The following is a 17235-nucleotide window of genomic DNA, read 5'->3' as shown; positions in this document are numbered from 1 at the left end:
TTTTCTTGATGTGGAGAGTAGGAATGCTGTCAATTCCAGACACCAGTCCTTCCATCTCCAGAGTCTGAGCATTGTTAATTTGAACCAGGTTCCCCACGGTCCTTTGCAAACCAAACAACCTTACCTAGGTAGCCCATTAGGCAGGTCCATTGTCCTGCCACTGCTCTTTTTCAGCTGGATGGCTCCTTGTGTTTCTCAGCCAGGCAAAGCTGCCATCTCCAGCACTGTGCACAGCAGCACGGTGCGAAGAGCAGACTCGGAGCATGCTCTCTCACCATATTCAAAGCAAAGGTGGCCTCAGGGCACTTCCCATGGGTTTTCTATCCATGGGTGCCACCACCCATCTGGAAGGAAGCAGTCAGCCTTGTTTTGAGCAGCTATCTCATAAATACATTCTCTCTGAGCAGCACATGGCCGCCTGGCACAGGACAAAGCAACCTATGGCCTCAAGAAGTGAAACACAGTGTTGCAAACTCAAAGTACTGCACACAGCCAGAGAGATTGATGCTCTCCACCAGCTCTTGAGACAAGTGCCTTCCTGCTTTTCAGTCTCTTTCAGGAACAGGAATGATCTCAATTGTTTCCTTTCCTGCCTGATGCTGCCCTTGCAACTGCTGCAGAGTGGAAACACAGAGAGATGCAGACCTTGGTCTGCTTCGTGAAAATACTTCTAAGTGTCATCAGGTTTGGTAAAGGTCCTACCCACTGACCACAAAACACTTGAGATCCTCTCAGAATTTTTGACAGCATCCATGATGCTTTTGTATAGCTCCAAACAGGATATAATAATGCTCTTGGAAAACCTCCTAGCAGCTCCAGAATGGGTCCCTGGAAACTTAGTGGGGTAGTAACAATGCAGAGCTCTTTCCACAGAAAAAGTGCTCTTCCCACATGTGCTATCTCTTGGAAGCCAAGAAGGGATTCCTAGGGCCAGGAAGAGAGAGTGGATGCCACCATGTGGCAGCAGATTCCCAAGCGTGGAGCTCAGGAGGGCTTCACACAGGCCTTGCCCATTGCTCAGGCTGGATGATGGCATGATCTTCCACATGCAGAACTTTGGCAGAGAATGATGACCTTCTCTGGACTCACAGGGAGGTGCCATACCTTTCCCAAAGATATCAGCCACCTACTCAATGGAGGTAAGATATATTCTGCAATTCAGCAGCCATGGAATTTACCATGCAAGCCCGTATTTGTCCAAGAATTGTGTTCCAGCACCAAAGATTCGTTATTCACAGTGACAGCCTCAAGATCTGGAAACAAACAAAGAACAAAGTCAAATCAAGTAGCTTTGGACATAAACCATCCTGCCTCAAGGCAGAAGACAACTTCTGAGCAAGAGAGAACTTCTAAGGGAGAAACTCTTTCGTCAAGCACATTATCCCACTGCTGCAAAGCTTCTTGCCTTTCTTTCAGAAGCAACCAAAACTGACCCACCAGAAAATGCTGGACTAGATGGAGGCTTAATTTGATCCAGACAGGCCATTTTATCTTCTGTATTTTCACTGTAAAAAAAAAAAACAAACAAGGAAAAAAAGAAAAGAGAAAACAAAAAAAAGAGAAAAGCTTGATGTCTTTCTGGCAGTGAAGAGAGCCCTAAATAATTGAAGCTAATAAAAAAAGATGCAACCACATTGTCTGTGGTCTGAAGTATGATATAACAAGGGCTCTGAACTGTCATTCATATCAAGAGGCTGTTAACTCTAAATTCAGCAACAGCAACTCAAGCCTTAGCTTTCTTCACTATAGCATGTTGGCTGAGAATGTGCTTGTCTCCTGTGCTCTTTACTGGCCTCCTCACTATCAAAATGCCAATTTCTGTCTCCTCAAGAGCCCTTCCAGGGCATTGCTGTACTGTGTTCTGTAAATACAGCACTGTCAACTTGAAATACATTTGAATAGTGAAAAGAATAGCATGGGGACAACTACCTGGTCAGATTACTTTCTTGTATATTTAATCTTGTAAGTGCTGCACTTTGATTTCACAGAATCACAGAATCACAGAATCAATAAGGTTGGAAAAGACCTCTAGGATCATCAAGTCCAACGTGTCAGCCAAGACCTCATGACCACTAAATCATGTCACCAAGTGCCATGTCCAATCCCCTCTTGAACACCTCCAGGGATGGTGACTCCACCACCTCCACATTCCAACATCTAACAACTCTCTCCATGAAGAACTTTCTCCTCACCTTGAGCCTAAACCTCCCCTGGCACAGCTTGAGACTGTGTCCTCTTGTTCTGGTGCTGGTTGCCTGGGAGAAGAGACCAACCCCTGCTGGCTACAACCTCCCTTCAGGTAGTTGTAGACAGCAATGAGGTCACCCCTGAGCCTCCTCTTCTCCAGGCTAAACAATCTCTCTCCCCAGCCTCGTTGCCCTTCTCTGGACATGTTCAAGTATCTCAATGTCCTTCTTAAATTGAGGAGCCCAGAACTGGACACAGTACTTGAGGTGCAGCCTAACCACTGCTGAGTACAGGGGCAGAATCACTTCCCTATTCCTGCTGGCCACACTATTCTTGATGCAGGCCAGGATGCCATTGGCCTCCTTGGCCACCTGGGCACATCATAGAATCATAGAATGGTTTGAGTTGGAAGGGACCTTAAAGATCATCTAGTTCTGAGTCCCCCCCTGCCGCCCACCAACATGGGCAGGGACACTAGACCAGATTGTTCAAGGCCTCATTCAGCCTGGCTTTGAACACCTTCAGGGAGGGGGCATCCAATGACCTCCCTCAGCACTGTCCCAGTGTCTCACCACCCTTACTGTAAAGAATTATTTTCTGGTGTCCAGTCTAAATCTGCCCTCCTCAAGCTTCTGTCCATTCCCTCTCATCCTATCACTCCAAGCCCTTGTAAAAAGTCTCTTTCTGCCTTTCTTGTAGGCCCCCTTCAGGTACTGGAAGACTGCTGTAAGGTCTCTCCAGAGCCTTCTCTTCTCCAGACTAAACAGCCCCAACTCTCATAGCCTGTCTCCATAGGGAAGGTGCTCCAGCCTCTGATTGTCTTCGTGGCTCTCCTCTGGACCTGCTCCAGCAGTTCAATCTCCCTCTTATGCTGGGGGCACCAGAACTGGCTGCAGTACTCCAGGTGGGGTCACACAAGAGTGGAGCAGAGTGGGAAGATCACCTCCCTCGTCCTGCTGGTCACACTTCTTTTGATGCAGCCCAGGTCATGGTTGGCCTTCTGGGCTGCAAGTGCACATTGCTGACTCATGTTGAATTTTTCAGCAATTGACACCTCCAAGTCCTTCTCCTTGAGACTGCTCTTGAGCCACTCCCCTCCCAGCCTATGTCTGTGTTTGGGATTGCCCAGGGTCAGGGTCTGCTGTATCATAAGATTGGAAAAGGGGACCCTGACTTGCAGAAGGCACAGAGCTGGACTCACACCAAGGGTATTTTTGTGGTGAAAATGCATCTATAACCACACTGGGGTGCTGGCAGGAGAAACAGGTTTTGATATAGAGTAGCAAACACTCAAAGAAAAAGGCATTAAAAAATGTTGGCCTACATGGCTGCTCCAGCTGAGCTTTGTAGTGAGTGCCTGTTGCCCAGAGTGCTGTGCTCCTAGCATGTTACCCACCAGCCACATGAGAGCAGAGCTCGTCGCCGTGGGTCACCAGGGATGGTCACCTCAATCAACTTAAACCTTAGCTTTACTCTGAGCCCCAGCTATGCCACTCATCCCAGAGGAAGATTTCTAAACCAGAGAGTGACCACCTTGCAGATTCCTCCTGTGGTCACTTTTGTAAACCCCTGCTCAGTTCCGAGAGGGATGGAGAAAGCAGTTAGTGGTATTCTGTTTCCAAAGAGAAGCCATGTTTCAGCTGTGATTCATGTCTGGGGATTTGGCCTGTTTTGATAACTTGCAGAAAGCAAATTCAGCAGAATTGCTAACCAGCTGTTTGCTGATGCTGCTGGTGTGATGTGAGGTTGTTGCCCTCCCCAACTAGGAAACCTGTGGAATGTTATTTCCAACACAGAGAGAGGCATAGCGTCAGGCTTGAGTGCAGCCTTCAAGTCACATCTAGCTCCCATAACTTCCTTCATAATGTCTATGGAGACATGGGGACTCATCTTTACAGGACTAGACCAGCCTTGTTCTTGACCTTTTTTTCTTCAAAAGAGCAACAAACACCCTTGGACCTCCCCACAGAGGGCTGAGTTGTAGCACATTACCCTAACTTTGCCTTCTACTCCCATTGCCTGTTGTCTTTGCTCCTTTTCTGGCACATGTGAGGGTGGATGAGTCTGTCCCCCCAAAATTGTTTGCAGTCTTTTTGACGTCTGACAGACCATTTGTGGCCCACAGACCATAGGCTGGATGAGTGATGACTCTGGAGTTGTTTCCCAGCCCTTCTCTCAGGTTCTCTGAAACAGAAAGAAGCAGTCCTTGTCCTGACAAAAAACCACATTGCCTCAAGCAGATAGGCATGGGAGAGGCAAGGGCAAAGATACCTCAACTACCCCGCTGGGCTGCAGGCCTGTCCCTCATCTGCAGTCCAGGGATCTGACTGCATATCCATTGATGCTCCTGAGCAGCCCTGATGAAGACTTAGGGGATCTCACTTGCAGTTGTGCCATGACACAGGACAGGGATGTTGGCAAAGGGCAGGCAGGTAAGGGAGGCACAGCTGGGTCTGTGGTGGGAGGGAGTGGAGGGGGAGGAGAGAGCTTTTGCCAGCCCCACCACACTCCAGCAATCAAAGTCCAGCCTCTGTAATTAATACTATTTAGCCCAGGTTGGTTGCAGAGGAAAATGTCTCTTGTCAGCCTGGCTTTGCCCACTGGCCCTGATTTAGCAACATGAAAGCATTTTTTCTGATTAACTGTTCACTGAAGGAGATAAAAGGGATGACCATGAAATGTTTCCTTTAATGTGATGAATATAAAGGGACTGGTAGAGCTGGGAAGGGTGAGAGGATGGAAGAGAGAGTGCTCAAACAGCAGATGGGGCTGGTGTGGGAAAGGGGTGTAGGATAGAAGTGGGGGTCTGGGGCTGGGATGGAGGGGGGCTGTAGGGCAGGTGAAGGGCTGGGAGGGTCTGGGACTGGGATAGTGGAGGTCATGGGACAGGAATGAGTGGGCATCCAGGACAAAGAAATCGAAACATTTCTGAAAAGAGCAACTATGCAAGCAACTGTAATTGTTATAGATGTGTGCATATGTGTGTGTGTGTGTATATATATATGCATGAAATTTGAAAAAAGCTTTTGTGCAAGTTGCAGTCTGAATGCCAAATTTCACTGCTCATCTCTAATACTAAGCTAAAAAAAATGTCAGTAGCTAGGAAACAAAGTGAAGTAGTAAAGCTCTCTTTCTAACATGATGTGGTTAGGATATTTTGGGAAATAGTGATGCTGCCTCTGCTTTGTAAAATCATACCAGGAGGTCGAAAAACTATATTTAAAAGCTTAACAGTTTCCTACCAGCCCTTAAAAGGCATTTTGCTGGCATGTAATCCAAATTGGTCTTCAATGGCTTCCAATGTGCTTGTAATTATGCATTCTTGATAGCTTAAATTTTAAACTTTTCTCAATAAATCTGTTTGAGCCTCAAGTCAGGGAGCAATTGGAAAATTGAATGGGAAAATTGAAGTTTTTTGCAAAAAAAAGGAGAAAATACAATGAGTATCCCCAGTCAAGTTAGGTTTTTGCTATGGTTTGCAGAAAGGCTTTTGCCCTGATGTTTTTATGCACTGCAGGAAAGAAAGGGAGAGCATCTAAACCAAAATGGTTTCAGTTGCGAGTATCCTATTGAAAGCTAATTGGGCACAAGGTAGAAGATAAAAGTCCTTGTAGATAAGTACCAAGTCACACAAACAGACATGTCTTGTACAAGCTGATTGTGCCAAAGGGGATGTCCCAGGATGTGCAGTGAGAAGCTCAGACATGCACAAAAGCATTGGCAGTGTTCAACATTATGTTGGCTGGTCTGTTAGCAGATCGGATGTCCCCTCACCAAGCCCCTCTTTTGAGTCAGCTCAGCTCCTCTCCCAGAGGTCAGAGACGACACAGGAAAGGTCTCAAGCAAGCAGTGGAAATGACGAAAGGGAGGTGAAGCCTGAATGAAGATAAGAGGAGTGAAAACTAATTGATCTGAAAAAGCACTGTGAATGTGGGGTGTAAAATAATGACTGTGAAGCCCTTTTTTTTACTGTGAGGCAATAATAGCAGAGGGCAGATGATAACACTGAAAGGGTGACATTTTAGGGCTCTTTAATCTAGCAGAGGCAGGTGTAACAAGCAGCAGGAATTGCAATTTAAAGCCAACCAAATGTAAATATGAAATGAGGCACATCGCACACGGGGTGCTGGCACACATTGAAAGAGAGGGGGAAGGCTCTGGGGCTCCCCATCTCTTAAAAGCTTTGTGACCAGACAGGCTGATTTTCTGAGAGAGAAAAACAAAGTGTTGAGCTCAGCTGCAGCAATGGCTGAAGTGCAGTGGCTGGTGATGTCTGGCAGATCATTAGTCAAGCTAAGGATTCCTGCCTTTTCTTTATACAGGGAGAGGCTTGACTGAAAAAACGCTGTTCATCCGAACACCACACCCACTGGGATGGTCCCAGGGTAGTGGTAAGAGCAATCACTTTCAAAATGGACTGTGATTTGTGATGGTTAAGAGAAGAGTATATCCTTTCACCACCTAGAGGGAAACTGGTTTAGTCTGCACTGGAGCAGCTGCAGGCAATGGTCTTTGAGTGGAGGCCTGGGGCCTGGAGAAGTTATCCTGGTGTCTGCAGGAACATGCCTGCTGTTTACACACATCAACCTGCAGCCAGCCACTGTGAGATCTGTCCTGGGTGATCCCTCCCACCCTTGACAACTCCCCTTCTGGGAAAATAAAATGCTTGAGCCTCTGCACTCCCTATGTGCTACCAGCACTTCATGTCAGGGCTGCTCAGAGGCCCCATCTCTGACACCTGAGAAGCCTTTCCTTGCAGGCTCTGTGGCCCTTTCAGGACAAGCCTCTGCCTTGGTTCCCTTTCTTCTCCCTGCTCAGAAATGTTTCCAAAGCTCATCGATAGTGTCAGTGCATGTTGCCCTCTATGGTCATTTTGGGGTCCCCTCTGTTGTGTGTTTCAGAGGGCAGAGGTTTCCTTGTGCTCCCCTTGCCTACAACATGCTGCCTGTTCCCAAAACCTTCATTTCTGTAAAATGCCCTAAGCTCAGTTAATGTGCTGTGACCCAGCCTGCTAATCTGCAGGCAGCTGCCCAGGCTGCCAGCACATCACCAAGGTCTGGGGTAAAGGCTGAAAGCCCTGCCTTGCCTCTGGTGTGCAGAGTGAGGCAGGTCCTGCATGGCAGGTAGGAAAGACACCTGCAGGTGACCATGAAGTGGTCATGCTTTCCCAGAAAGTGGTAACTCTGTCAGTCTGGAGTTCATCGCTGTTTACAGTTTTTATTTTAAAAGCAAACAAATAAACTGGTGAAAGTTACCCAGCAGCAGGTGCTCTCTCTGCTCTAAGCCCAGTCCCGCAGCTCATCATTTGCAAATGTCTGTGTATTCTATCTGCTATTTATAGCTGCTCATATCTCTCCATCCCACTTTGTGTTTCCTACTTGCTCTGTCTTCCTAATTAATGTATTTACTGTGTGTATTTTAGCAAAATGAACAAACAAAAATTGAATGAAAAATGTAGCCTGCAGTGAGGGTGCTGCTGATGTGAGTTGTTTGCAAGGGCACAGGCCAGCCAGGGAGTCTGCCATGGTGGAGGTTGAAGAAATGGTGAGATGGGAAAGGAGGTGGCATGTACAAAAAGTGAGGGACAGAAGTCAAGAATAACAGGTTAGGGTCTCTCTTTGTGGTATGAACTGCAGTATTTTCACTGGCTTTGCTTGAACTGCCATCCATTTAATGTCAGCTTTAGAGGTTGTCCCAGGTCCCAGGCCCCTGGCTGGGTAGGGAGAGACAGGCATGGGAAAGCTGGCATTATGTTGTTTCAAAGGGGAAGGATTTTAATGAAGAGATTGGTCGTGCTTTTAGAGGAGCTTAGCTGGGATGCAGATACTGCAGGCTGGCAGCCATGGCTGCCTGGTGAAGGTAGACTGACTTTGCAGCTGAAACCACAATGAAACCCTGGGGCACAGAGGGCCCTGCAGAGATGTGGCACCAGCCAACATGGAACAAATGGATGAACACACTGTGTATGAAAAGACACCCATGTGCCAAGGAACCTCACTTCGTTCTCCTTCGCAGATTTCCTTCTTATGATCCAAGACTGCAGCCACCTTGCTGTGTCAGCTTTGCATTTTCTTTAGCAGGCTTCTATTTCCTTATGTATGTGCAAGTTTTAGCATTGCATTATAGCCTCAAGCAGACATCAGCCATGACTCTCCTCAATAAAATGAATTTAAATGAATTTAAGATGAATTTAAATTCATTTTACCTGCCAACACAGCATGAGGTTCTGTAAGGTGTGGATATAACTGAGCCCCTGCTTTTCAGGGAGGTGTTTTGGTCTGTGTTATGAACTATATAACTCCTCATTTGCCTTAGAATCCAAAAATTTATCATGCTCACTGTCACTGCCTTTCTGAAAAGAGCAGTTTCTTTAATTTCATATGTGGTTGTTTAAGCAGCAAGCTCTCAACTAGAAACTTGCTTCTTTTTCATGTGTAGTTGATGATAAACTCCTGTTCTAGATTTTTGAAGAAGTGTGTTTCACACCCCTTTGTGGAGGGAGCATAATCCACAAGGTTATTGGCTGAGTGGATATTGTCTTATGTTAGAGAAGATGGTACAGGATCCTGCTACTCAGCAGGAAGGCCTGGTTCACATGCAAGCACAATCCCCTGAGTGACTGCAAAGACGGCTCACTCCTTCCCAAGAATCTCTATGACTGGAAAGCAGGGAAAGCCTTGCAGTGAAATGCTGAGAGTGGTGCTACCTGATGGGGCGTGTCTCTGCTCACAGAAAAACCTAGGCAGCCAATGAATTGGGTATAAAATGTAGACACAGAAAGCCTAGTGAGTTTTCCTTTTTAAGAGGTTCTCTACCCAGGATGCAAATTCTGAACCCTTGAAAAGGCCAGTTACGACTACTTGTTTATAAAAATAACGCAGCTGGTCTTAAACAGGAGGTTTAGGGTGTGTTTTGTTACTCTTACAAGGCCTGCACTAACTTAATTTATGAGATTAGTTTACACTGGATAAGCTTCAGGCTAGTTTTTGTTGTTTGTTTTTGTTGTTGTTGTTTTTAACAGGGCTGCTAATGTAACAACAGCATGCAACCAAACTGTCAACATCCTCAGGTACTGTCCAATGATTCACCAAAGCATTTCACTTGTACCACAGCTGATACTTCTGTTTAGCACACCAAACTGGAACATTCAATAGCTGGAACTCAACTTCCTCCCAGACAGAAAGACGCTTGGGAGGGGCTGCAGCCTGTATCTAGACTCCTTCCTTTAAAAGAAAAAAAAAATCTGATTAAATTAATTATGTTTCAAAAACACTTTATGAGATGTTGAGAAAAAGAAATAGAAAAGGCTTTGTGAGAAAATGGCTTGAAGCAATGGATTCCTGCCACCTTAGCTGTCTCACCTTCCTACTGGCTCAGCTGTGATTTACATTTTGATTGGTGAAACAATGATCCTGATGTGAAACACCTCTGTAAATAACCAGAGCAAAATCCATGCCTCCCCTCACAACATTCCAGCTCGATATTTTAGTAGAATGAAAAAAAAAAAAAAAGAGAAAAGGACTTTTAATGTTTTGGGATTTTTTTAATTGACGTTTGCTTTGGAAAATGGGCAACAGGGTGTTTTCTGGAATGCCGTGGCAGATGTCACAGCACATGGACTCAATGCTCCAGGAAGCTAAGACAGGCTCTTTCTGTAAAACACCATCCCACATTCCATCTTTCTCACCTTAGCAATTTTTTTTTAAATGCCAAATACCTTTTCTAACAAGATTTATAGGGGTCTTAAAGAGTCTTATCAAAAATCATATTGGAAAAAGATCAAATGGTCTTTCATGTCTGGTACAGAAGGGAGTTAACAGCATAATGATACAAGGATGTTTAGCAGTTCACGTGACTGCACAAATGCTTCTTTTATTCCTAGAAACGGGACCCCAAAAGAGCATTTTATGAGTTCGACAGATTGCCCCATTCTACACTGTCAGTTGTTTTTCCTTCATCTCCAATGATATGCAGCTGCAGCATGTGCGATGTGCCTGAGAGCCCAAATCAAAGCAGAGAATATCTCCCTAAATTTTTCTCTAACAAAACCTGTTCGAGTAGACTAGGTTATCTGCTGAAGGAGTTCTACAGGAAGCACCTGCACTTGAGTACTTAGTTCAGCATTGTGTTACCTCATGCTGCTGACCTGTTCTGTCATCTTTTTTTTTTTTTTAAAAAAAGCCTCTTTTTTGTTTCCTCTCTGATCCTGTCACTCTTTTGTCTCCTCACATTCTGAGTGCTTCATGGCAGAATCTGTCTTGTCCCCTTTGTAGGAAGATCTGGGAGGCGCAGTCAAAGACTATAAAGGACAATGTTGCATGGATAGTGCCTGTCACCTGGGCAGAGCAGCAAACAGACCTGTCTCTTTTGCCTCCTTTTGTGTTGTGGCACAGTACCGTTTTGTGATGTGCACGCTGTTGACTTGGGTAGAAAGAGTTCACCTTTGCACCCTTTTGCAGTTCCTGGTTGTGAGCACATCAACACAGTGATGTAGATGAAGTTCTTGCTGATGCCTGAACTAGATGCAATATAAAGTAGCTTAAAAGAAGATTTATTCAATTCTTCAAAGCAGACCTGAGGATATTTTCATTGGAAGAAGAACACCAGCATGGTCTCCTGTAAAGCTGCAGCTGCTCTGAGACATAAGTAAATGTAGTTAAGTTTGTTAGGAGCAGCAGAATTATAGGAATTATAGAAGCCTAGCTTTTAGTGACTGGATTGCAATGCTGTAACTCCCTTCCTGTGTCTCTCACACTTACTCTTACAATACCCTCCAGTTCACTTCAAATCCTCTATCTCTGGGCTGTCTACCAAACAGCAAAGGCCAGATGTGGAGCTTGGACAGCCAGACTAACCACTGCCTCTTTGATGCTTGAGGAGAAGCCTATCAGCTCCTGTTGCCCCAGTGCATGAGCACTTTCCACTTGCAGGGGCTGCTCTGAAGAGACAGTATTTTGGAAAGACACAATAGGCACTGAAGGCAGGCAGATCACCAGAAGAGAGAGAAGGAAATTTCATACAAAGGTGGTCTGAGCTGTAAATGCAAGAAGAGTGAAAAAGGAAGAAGGTTTTCTGTAGCTTGGATCAGCCTGAGCTGATAAGACTCTGTATAGTCGTGGAGTATTTAGGCTTTTTGTGTAATCAAGCAATCTGGTTGTTCTGTCTTATGGGGCTTCTTGCAGTTGCTGGCCTGAAAACTTGGTTGCGTGTTTTTCTCTGCAAGTGTAATCAGGATGAAAACCATACAAAGCTAACAGAGATAAAAAACTTGTGACATCTGTTTGTACTTAAAAAAAAAAGCATAAAAACTGAAACCACGGAAATAAGCCCAGCATTTGATGAGTGATGAGCAGTCTTCCCTCTGTTTGTGTGACAGCCTGGAGCTGCTAATGACTAGAAAGGCTATAACTGCAGCTAAGAGAAAAGCACAAGAAAATAGCAGTTGATTAATAAAGCAAGTGCCAGCTTTCAGCCTCACTGAAGTCCCCAGACAGGTGGAGTATGACATTTCCTGTAGCTGCTGACTCCACTAGGCTGGCTCAAGACACAGTCCTTAGTGATTCTGGAGGAGGCAGTCATCTGTCTTTCAACTCTGCCACTACCAAACCCTGTTCCTAAACCCTGAAGGTCCAGGTGATATGCCAGACTGCCACCATGACAGCCAAGTTACCTTCAGGCTTGTAGCTGGTAGAAATCAGACAATCAAATGCAGGATACTCTGGGTTTCTCTTCAGGTGCTGCAATAAGTAAATCTTGGAAGGTACTGGAGGATCATAGAATCATAGAATGGTCTGGGTTGGAAGGAACCTCTTGGTCATCTAGTCCAACCTCCTCAGCAGTAAGCAGGGGCAGCCTCAACTAGATCAGATTGTCCAGAGCCCTGTCGAGCCTCACTTTGAATATCTCCAGGGATGGGGCCCCAGCCACTGTCCTGGGCAACCTGTTCCAGTGTTCTGTTACCCTCATGGTAAAGAACTTGTTCCTAACATCCAATCTAAATCTGCTCTTCTCTAGTTTGAAGCCATTGCCCCTTGTGCTATTACTTCAGGCCTTTGTAAACAGTCTCTCCTCCTTCAGGTACTGGAAGTCTGCTATTAGGTCTCCCTGGAGCCTCCTCTTTTCCAGGCTGAACAACCCCAGCTACCTCAGCCTATTCTCATATCAGAGGTGTTCCATCCATCTGACCATTTTTGTGGCCCTCCTCTGGACCTGCTCCATCAGGTCCATGTCCTTCCTGTATTGAGGTCTCCAGACCTGGACGCAGTACTCCAGGTGAGGTCTCACCAGAGCAAAGTGGCAGAATCTCCTCTCTGGATCTGCTGGCCACACATCTTTTGATGCAGCCCAGGATGTGATTGGCCACCTGGGCTGCAAGCACACACTGCCTGCTCATGTCCAGCTTCTCATCCAAGCACACCCAAGTCCTTTTCCACAGGGCTGCTTTCTATCACCTCATCCCCCAGTCTCTATTGATAGTGAGGATTGTTCCAGCCCAGCAGGACCCTGCACTTGCTCTTGTTGAACCTCATGAGTTTCACCCAGGCCCAACTCTCCTGCTTGTCCAGGTCCCTCTGGGTGACATGCTGTCCCTCTGATGTACTGACAACACACAGATTGGTGTTATCTGCAAACTTGCTGATGGTGCACTCGATCCCACTGTCTATATCATTGATAAAGGTATAGACAGCACAGGTCCAAGTACAGACCCCTGAAGGACACCACCTGTCACTGCTCTCCATCTGGACTTCAAGCCATTGAGCACCACCTCCTGGATGCCAATTCCTTATTCACTGAACAGTACACCCACCAAATCTCTGTCTCTCCAACTTGGTGAGTAAGATGTTGTGTAAGATGTTGTTGTCCAGCTAGATCACATCCATAGGTCATACCTTACCTATTGGGGGGTTGGACCAGATGATCTCTTGAGGTCCCTTCCAACCTCTGATATACTGTGATACTGTGATACTGATATAGTCACTCTATCATAGAAAGCCCCTAGGTTGGTCAGGCAGGATTTGGCCCTAGCAAAGCCATGCTGGCTGTCTTGAATCACCTCCCTGCCTTCCATGTGCCTCAGCATGGCATCCAGGAGGATCTGTTCCATGATATTCCCAGGCACGGCGGTGAGGCTGACAGGTCAGCAGTTCCCAGGGTCCTCCTTTCTACCCTTTTTTGAAATGGCTGTAATGTTTCCTTTCTTCCAGTCCCCAGGGACTTCACCTGGCTGCCAGGACTTTTCAGATATCATGGAGAGTGGCATGGCAACCACACCAGCTATTCCCTCGGGTCTCTGGGATGTATTTCATCAGGTCCCATGGACTTGTATATATTCAGGTTCCTCAGATGATCATGCACCCTGTCTTCACTTACAGTGGGAGGGATTTTGTCTCCCTGGTCTCCATCTTGTGGGCCATCAACGTGAGAGCCATGAGGAGAGGGGTTGCCAGTGAAGACTGAGGCAAAAAAATTGCTGAGAATCTCAGCCTTCTCCTCGTCCATCCATACAAGTTCTCCACTGTTGTTCATCAGGGGATTACACTGTCTTTTAGCCTTCCTTTTCTGGTTTATGTACCTGTAGAAGCCTTTTTTTTCCTTTACATCCCTTGCCAAGTCCAGCACTAGATGAAGCCTGAAAAAGTGCTTTCAGCACCAGAGAAGAAGAAAGGGGATCACTGCAAATATGCACATGGGATGAATCCCACCATCTACCTCTTTCTGTCTCATGACCAACAATGGCCAGCACCAGTGCTCTTAGGAAAGATGTCAGGGCTCAGAGGGGCAAGTGTGGAGTAAGCTCATCTCTGGCCTTTAACCCTCTGTCATGGGTATCCATTCCAGCTAAGTAGCTCAGTTAATGAGCAGCCAAAACCAGACCCTGGAGCAGGATAACTCATACCCATTCTGACACATGGTTATTGTTTACAGTGTTCCTGGACCTTTCTAACTGCCTTCAAAATTATAGAAGCTGGCCTGATGGTACAAAAATAACTTAAGTCAGCCGGTAATCCCTCCATCCCCTGAGATGGAAACTCACTGAACTCCCCAAGACAAACTCTCAGAAGCAAGCAATAAGAATGAGAATAAAAATTGCATAACTTAATGCAATTTGCAATGTCTCTGTGCCTTCTAGCTACCCAGGCCTCTTCTGAGTACTGCTGAGTTCGTGGCTGGTGTTAGAATATGTGTTATTCCACTGGAATTTCCCCACCCTTTAACTTCTTCTCCCCACTGCTTTTGTGGTGATGAGGGAAAGGGCAGGTGTTTCCCAGCTGCCCCCTGTGAGACCATTGGCACATTCATATTAATGACCTACTTACTATTCCCCATTCTGAGGCAATGCATCCTGGAGCTTCCAGGGTCTTGCCAGACCAGATGTAGTGCACCACTCTCTTATCTCCTATGTGATGGGTGAGCAGACCAGTGACTGATGCTGTGCACTAGCTGATATAAAGGTGTTGGGACTTCAGCACTATGCTTTCCCAGACCCTTTTACACCATGTCCACAGTGACATACTCCTCTTTTAGCATTACTAGAGATCACTTAGAGTCCCATAAAGCCCCCAAGTCAGAGAAGGGCTCCAGTGTGCTTTAGCTTGTTTTCATAATCCTGGGCTTTCTCCTGTGATGGGGATCCCTCTTTGCTGAGCCACTGTGAGGTGTCTTCCCCAGATTCTTCAAGTCCCTTCTTGTGCAGCAGGCATTTGCATTACTTTTATCTCATTATGCATGTTCCTTATCTCATTACACATTGTTCTTGTATCATTGTATGTCTTCCTTTCTAGATCATTAAAGAAGCACATGGCAGCAAAGAAGGGGGGCTGACCAGTGAGGCAGCCTCACCAGGGAAGAAGGTGGATAAGTATTATTGTGTCTGAGTGAAAGCAAGTCAAGCTGTACATCAGGGAACGTGGGGAATGTTTTATGATGCAAAGGATCTCAAGATGTTAAAAATACAGATTTGCATCAGGGCCTTGAAGATGAGTGGAGGGAATCTCAACAGCCCCAGACAGTCCCACTTGATCAAGTCCACCTTTGACTTCAGGGCTTTATGAAGGGTACATCTATTAATTCTTGCTGGAAAGATCATCTTCAGTTCACAGACTTCCTAGGCCAATCTAGTGGAAAAAACATTCCTTAACAATTTGGTTCTGTATTGGGACTGAACTGATGGAATGGAGAACCTAAAAGAGGCTGCATTAGAGCTCATCACCAATTTAAGTATGGATGAAAGAATATTCAGAAAATGGATGAGAAAATGAGAAGACAGCCATTGCACTCCATGGAGACAGAGTTGGTAGAGCTTCCTTCCAAGACATCTGTTTAAGTCATCTGGATTTAAGCACTTTCTATTTTGCAAGTAACTGTGATTCTCAGAATCTGAGAAGCAGGCTTGGGGAAGGCCTCACAGTACAAACTTGACTGCAGTCAGAGAGAACACTCCCTTTCCCTTGTGCTACAATTCACTAACTAGTGTAGGATGATTGGGGTAGCACTGGGAATAAGAGCAAGGATTGCACAACACACTGTTAGAATCAAGGCTTCATTTGCACCACTGTAAATCTGATCTGAGTGTTAATACTAGCTCTAATCAAAAGTCCACCTAGTTCATCCTCCTGATGAGCTAGAGCATAAAAACTGGGCCTCAACAGAGGGATCTTTTCCCTTGTGGGCCATCTTAACATTTGACAGTTGGCACTGCAGATATGTCCAGGGATGGAGCTTTGGCTAGATCATTGTATTTAACAGTTAGAGGCTTCTCATTGTCTGGTTTCTTGTTGAAGCCACTAAGATAGTTGTTTTCCACAATATCCTGCAGCAATGAATTCCATAGGCTGGTCACGTACCATATGAAAGGGGGACCATAACTGAGTGGACAGAGAGGCCAAATGAATGTACACTGTGCAAAATGCACCCTACCCACTCCTTTTTCAACATACAGACAACTGAAGACTGTAAATCTTTCTGTGAGTGCTTATAGAAATCATGCAGCTACACCGTATAGAAGATACCAAAGAAGTCCAAGTTTGGAATGGGTTGTTGGTCAGTGCTTCACGAGGCACATCTTCATGAAAATTCATGAAATTCATGAAAATTCATGCTATTCATGAAAATTCATGCTGAGTAATTTTAACTGTGAAATTTTGTGTAAACAATGTTTCTGTGATACATGTGTTGCAAGTTATTACCAAGCCATAAAAGACCTAGGAAAGAAGAAACCAAAACACAAAATGGTCTGCGATGCCAGAACACTCTTTAGATATCAGCTTGCAAACCAAAATGTAAGTTTATGCCCACAATTCAATTGACCTCCTGGAAGCAAAGGTAAACAGGAATAGAAGAGCAGGCGTCTGTGGTTCCCTTTTCCCTCCAGAGAAATTTGCTCTCGATCAAGCTCTGCCCTATTTCACCAGCATTTGCTCGAAATACCTGAAAAACTAATTCTAGTGTAGGTGTGCAGGGAAGGGGGCCTGTGAGACATGCTTGGCAGTTTTGAGAGCAACCACAAAGCTCCCAAATCTAAGAAGGTAAGCCGACACCCATCCCAAAACCCACACAAACCAAACCAAAGGGATGTCTTAAGAAAGCAGTCTGTTCCAAAAGGCTGCACTGTCGCAGCGGGAAGCGTCTGAATCAAACTCCAGCTGGCCATAGCTGAGAAAAAAACCTTGCATGTTATCTCTCTTCCCAAAACTTGCAATCAAACATCAAACCTTTTGGTTTGGCAGAACTAGCTCGCTTCTCTTCTTTAAATGTGGTCTGGCCGAGTGTCAGAACAAGCTGAGGAAGTGTGAGGTGTGTCCAGTCCCAAGGTTGAGGCATATTACTGTGCTTGAGAGCTGTTACAGGAAGGCAAAGTGTTGCCTACATCATGAACAAGAACCCCCAAGAGTAAGAACATGTTTGTTACCCCTCAGTGCAGTGGCTGGTAGTATGAAATGCTGCTCTCGTCAAGAGAGCATTCACCGGTACCTTTGGCAAGCAAGAGTTATCTGCTGCGTAAGCTGTGGCTTACGCCAGTATCGCGATTGTACGTCCCTGGTTCTTCAT

The sequence above is a fragment of the Indicator indicator genome, chromosome 2 (genome assembly GCF_027791375.1).
Source record: "Indicator indicator isolate 239-I01 chromosome 2, UM_Iind_1.1, whole genome shotgun sequence".
In the NCBI taxonomy this organism is placed as follows: domain Eukaryota; kingdom Metazoa; phylum Chordata; class Aves; order Piciformes; family Indicatoridae; genus Indicator; species Indicator indicator.
Note: the sequence above shows the minus strand (reverse complement) of the source record.